Here is a 5,882-nt window from a genome sequence, read left to right as displayed (position 1 = left end):
ATTATAAAGTTCGCAGCCATCGGGCTTATAAAACTTTCTACTTACTTGTTAATGTCGGCCATCATTTTTTTCGTGACTATATTGAGAGAAATATTGAAGAATTGGATGTCAAAATATGGGATCAACAAATAAAAGACCTTACACCTTACATTTTGTCACAAATCTATAGCTTTATCACCTACTTTTATTAAATATCTTACTCTAAAATGTATTAAAACCTATTTCACATCATTATACAGGTTTGATCTTATTTAGTGGTAGACATTTTATCATTTTGAATCTGAAATGACATTGGCACAAAATCAGGGAGGAGGACAACAAAACATCTTATCTCTGATCAGAGCAAGCTGAGACGGTTAGAAAAAGCAAAGAAGATTCTAAATTTTCGCAAGGACAACAAAAATTCGGGCAAAGTTTTGCTCTTTTCTGATGAAATTTTGTTCGCCATTGATGCCGCTGTGAATAAGTAGAACAGCCGGCTTCAGTCAGACACATGTCTTCAGAAACAAATTCCAGTGGCCAGCACAGGTGAAGTCTACTCTCCCATTTGTGTGGTGAGGAAGGAGTGGCTCAATGCAGATGCTTACATTTAAAACTTCTGGATAAGAAAGTGCTATCTTGGGCCAGAGAAAAGTTCAGCACCAACTTTGTTTTCACTCAAGACGAAGCTTTTTATTCAGAAGGATCCAGGCCTTCCTGAGAAACAACTTTCCCGACTTTTTGGGACCTCTACATGTGACACCCCTCCCCTCCAGATGCGAACTCTTTGGGCTAATCTATCCAGGAGGAGAGGGCTCAGATACAGAATAAAAGTTGTGCTGAGCAATATTTTTAAATGATTTTGTTAAATAAAAGTCCTCACAAAACCTCTTGTTCAAAGTTTACTCTTGAAAAAAAAAAAAAAAAAAAAAAAAAAAATGTACCAGATAAGATCAACCCTGTACAATCTTATTTCCATTTTGTATATAAAAATTAACTACCAGACTAGAAATAATAAGATATTTACACATATTATTCTACTTTTCTCGTCCTTAACCGATCTAAATAAAAATTATACAAATTTAGTTATTTCATTAGGACTTTTAGTATATATTACTTTGATTTAATACAAATATCACTATTTATGATTGACATCAAGTAGCTTTCAATTCAAGTGTTAAGTCTTTTCCCCCCTTAAAGCCATTAGATGGAGTTGAATCAAGACTTATTGAAAATGTAGTAAAAATCTACTTGGGATCTCAAGGTGGAGATTTATTATTTTGATTTAATTCAAATATCACTGTTTATTATTGCCATCATCTGTTGTTCAAAGCAAGAGTTATGTCTATTTTTATTTCAATAGTAAATACTCCAGGGAAAGTACTAACCAATTACGTAAAAAACATAAAGAAGGCATGTCATACGGCAAAATCTTCAATATGTGAAAATACTAAAAGTAAATAGATATGCGGCATAATTACCACGAACCCGCTTTTCCTCTCCTGAGGAAAATATTTGCATTCTTTTGAAAAATAATGTAAACAGATTGTAATGACCAATTCGATTTGAGGTAAACTAAACTGCTCAAATGAAGCAACATCAGCATTGATCACTTGATTCAACAACTATCCTGTGGCAGTGGTTCCCTTTGAATTTGACCCTTTAAATATGTGGCTAGACAATGTGCGACCCCTACATATCTCACTGAAATATGAATATAATTTTTGAGTAGAATAATCTTTTTTAATATAAAAGAAATCCTTAAAAATAATCTAAAACCTTATTTTGCTATAAAACTTTTTTATTCTAAAAAAATAAATAAATAGAGTCAGATGTAAAAATACCTTGATTTTTGATGACAGCATTTCAATTGTATTCTTGTTTTGGAAATCATGTTACAATCCAGGATCCACTGTCCTAGGGGATATCGAAGAAAATGCAATATCTTTTAAAGTTTTCGACCTAATTACTGAAATGAATGATTTTAGAGAAATATTGGTGGATCATACTTTTATCGACAACAAATGGCCTCCTACACTTTAAAATACACTCAGACGAATTTTGTGTGTATTGTGCAAGAAAAGGTAAACAATATAGAACTTGTGTTGTATGTATAGCTTGTGATATATCTCTATGTTTACTGAAAGATACAAATTCTTAGAAAACATCAGCTGTATAATTTTTTAATAATTTATTAGATAAAAGGGGAAAATATTTGGTTGTTTATACCAAGTTACTACTAAATTGTATGCAACAGTATCATCTATAGTTATTTTGTCAAGTTGAATAAAATATAAACTCAAAGTACTCAAAGATAATGAAAAGTTGAATAACTAAGCTTATATTTTGTAACGATAAAAAACTCCCTTTACACCAATGTCCAATAATATTTTCGGCAAACAGGAAGCGTACCAATTCTGTATTATTGTATTTGTATGATCCTAAAAGATGCAAAAAAGTCAACATCCATAACAAATTCCGTTAAATACCTCATAGGTAGAACTGAAATCTTTATAATGAAAAAAGCAACCTTTAACAATTAGAAAAACGGTTTTTGTGCATGCTCTTTTTTCTTTGTTGTTCATAATTTAATAGATTCTCGTGGTTATTCTTGTGTCCAGTCCCATCTTAGGACAGATCCGATTGGTCCTTCACTCTTGCTTCTTAATAGTGATGCGACCATTAATCGGAGAATCAGGTGTTTTTTCTGGGAACTGGAATCGGCATCGGGAAGATAATATTTAATTTGCGATTCGGATTCTTATCTATTATTATTTATTACTGGTATTTAGCTATTTATTACTTTTCTTAGTTATTAAAAAAATATTAAATATATCCGTCAAGATATAAAAAACGACCATGTAAATGTGACCTTTTAAAAAAATGCCAATATAAAGTCTATTCTATAGCTTCACCTAGGATATAAAGAAAAAAATTAAAACGATAGTAGCTTCTGAGTAAGATACTTAATTTTACTCATATTTTTTTTGTTGGTTATATAGATTTTTTATTAATTTTAATCAAGATAAATTAATGAATAATTCACTTTTTAAATGCTGAAATGTGTGTATATACTTTTATTTTTATCTATATAGTCCTTCCATGTCAAAATATGGTACTGAATTGTAGTTAAACTCTAAAAACTTGATTTTTTAATAAGACTTTAAAGGTCAAATCGATATCCGTTGAATGTTTTAAGGGCCATATTCGTGTTCTACGACTTAAATAACAATATTAGTTGTGAGTTTTTAGCCTGCGGTAGCTCCAAGACCTTCATTTTGTTGCAGAGTGTAATCATATGCAAACATACTAATAAGCATCAGTAGTTGTTACACTTTGATTAATATCAATACATACACTTCAAACACTTAGAACAGACGGACTCTTTATTTCATGTATTAATAATTATTTACAAATACTTCCTATTTACACGTTGATACTTATATCATATCATCTCCCTCCCAAGTTCGATCTTACTCAAATTCTTTTCGACCTTCTGACTCCGAGTTCATGTGTATTCCCATTGTCTTCCACACATTCCATTTCTTTCTCTTTCTTACGCCTCAAGAAACGTCTATTTCCCCGTATAATTCTTTCTATATTTAATCGAACTTGGTATTTTGTATTTTTTTCCTTTTCAATAATCTGTCCGTCAACCGACCATCGATTATCCTTGTAATTTTGCACTATCATCTCCATTCCTATTTTCAACTCCGGTAAATCCCTCCTATTATTATTATAACGGATTTTCTCCTTCTTCCTTTCCTCCTCCATTCTCCTCAAAGAGTCTTTTTGTTCTTTTTCGGATCTTGAACGATAGCTCTTTTAATGAATAGGTAAACACGATATTACTTGATGACCAAATAAGATCTCACTTGGTGATCTTCCATCTGCCTTTGGAGTGTTTTAAAAATCCAGAATGCCATGTAAGAATTCATTGGAACTACATTTTCCTCCTGTTTTCACTTATAGATTCTTCATACATTTCAACAAACTCTCAGCATGTCCATTACTGTGCGGAAAATGGAGGGAAGAAGGTCCCCATGTTACTCCCCACATCTTCAAGAATGTCTGAAATTCCTTGCAACCAAACTGAGGGCTTTGATCTGCTCTTAATGTCACTATTACTCCTCCCGAAGATGGAACTCTTTTAAATTCCTCTACAAATGAATATCCTGAAAGACGATCTCCATATACCAAGTAATAGTTTCCTCCATACTCAAACAAATCCGCAGACGTGTTCTCAAATGCCTCATTGGTATCGGGTCCCTCATCACAGTTACTTCTGGTAAACTAGACAATCTTTCTATACATTTTCTAATCATTTCTTTAATATCAGAGTTCATTCCAGGCCAATAAATCGTCTGCCTAGCTCTTCTTTTCGTCTTCTCGATACCTTGATGTGAACTGTGCAATCCTTGAAGAACTTGAACTTGCCTCTCTTTTGGAATTACTAGTCTATTACCATGTAAAACAAGACCATTTTCAGTTCTTAAATCATTTAATATCTTGGAAAATGGTTGTACTGAATCGTTTATACAATTTTCTTCAACTGTATTGACTAAATTTTTATATGTTCGATCTTTCATTCCCTCTTTTCTAATATCTTCTATTAATGGATCAACGAATCTTTCTTCATCTTCTAAATGAGTAGCTCTAATAACAGTAACTCTAATAACTTGTCCTCTGTGATATTTAACATCTCTATTCAACTCTTCATCTTCCTCGGGATGAGACACCGGTGATCTCGATAATGCATCTGGTACTTCATGATATTTCGCCTTTATTCATTTCGTTTTAAATTGATACATTGATATTTTCAATTTAAATCTAATTAGTCTACCACTATCTAGCTTATCTATGGTGTAATAATTAAGAATAGGAGCAAGTGGCTTATGATCAGTAATTACACTAAATATATATGACATTTTTTTTTATAGCTTGTGTGCCAAAAATTATCTAAATCTCAGGGGGTCGTGTGACATTTTTTATTTATTTTCATTGATTTGACATGGAATGACCCGTGGTGAAGTCAAACATCAGTCAGAAAAGCGTCATAGTATAACCTTGCATTTCTTTAATCTTGTTCGAAACTTGACCAACTGCTTGGAGTGTACGAATGGAAATTCGTCGATCACCTTCAAGTGTCATTTTCCCGACTTGATGCGTTCAATATGTCGATGTTCATGTGTCCTGCAGTTCACATTCCGACTCGCAGCTAGCTGCGATCTTCATCGACCCCCGAGCCAAGTGATCCACTGCATAGACAACTCTTCCCAGAGTTCTAAGGGGCGTCTCCTAGTCGTTTCGTGTTGCCACGACGGATGAGGATCCGAAACGGTTCTGCTATCAGGTTCTGGAATATGGACCAGATTCCCTTTCGGCTAAATACTCTTCCGCCTATGGACTCCGGGATCCCTTGTGTACTATTGATTTGCTCATTTACAGCTGACCTTGGGCACTGATATTGTATTCAAAGCTTTCTATAGATGTGGATAGCAGAACCGTTTCGGATCCTCATCCGTCGTGGCAACACGAAACGACTAGGAGACGACGCCCTTAGAGCTCTGGGAAGAGTTGTCTTTTCTGCATGAGCCACCGAGGCCCGAACCTGCTGTTCCTCTCGTACTGAGCAGGATTACTATCGCAACGACGAGTCATCAGTAGGGTAAAACTAACCTGTCTCACGACGGTCTAAACCCAGCTCACGTTCCCTATTAGCGGGTTAACAGTCCGACGCTTGGCGAATTCTGCTTCGCAATGATAGGAAGAGCCGACATCGAAGGATCAAAAAGCGACGTCGCTATGAATGCTTGGCCGCCACAAGCCAGTTATCCCTGTGGTAATTTTTCTGACAGGTTAGTTTTACCCTACTGATGACTCGTCGTTGCGATAGTAATCCT

General features: G+C 34.4%; 1 long non-coding RNA gene across 1 annotated transcript; it reads left to right on the top strand.

Moving 5' to 3' along the window:
- Positions 1 to 3,428: 3,428 nt before the first annotated feature.
- LOC139906325 (uncharacterized) lies at positions 3,429 to 5,231 on the top strand. Its single transcript, XR_011781773.1, has 2 exons — positions 3,429 to 4,267; positions 4,319 to 5,231. It is a non-coding gene; the product is annotated as an uncharacterized lncRNA (long non-coding RNA).
- Positions 5,232 to 5,882: the final 651 nt, after the last annotated feature.

This window comes from Lepeophtheirus salmonis, chromosome 9, assembly GCF_016086655.4.
Source record: "Lepeophtheirus salmonis chromosome 9, UVic_Lsal_1.4, whole genome shotgun sequence".
In the NCBI taxonomy this organism is placed as follows: domain Eukaryota; kingdom Metazoa; phylum Arthropoda; class Copepoda; order Siphonostomatoida; family Caligidae; genus Lepeophtheirus; species Lepeophtheirus salmonis.
Note: the sequence above shows the minus strand (reverse complement) of the source record. Positions and strands in the feature narration are given on the sequence as shown.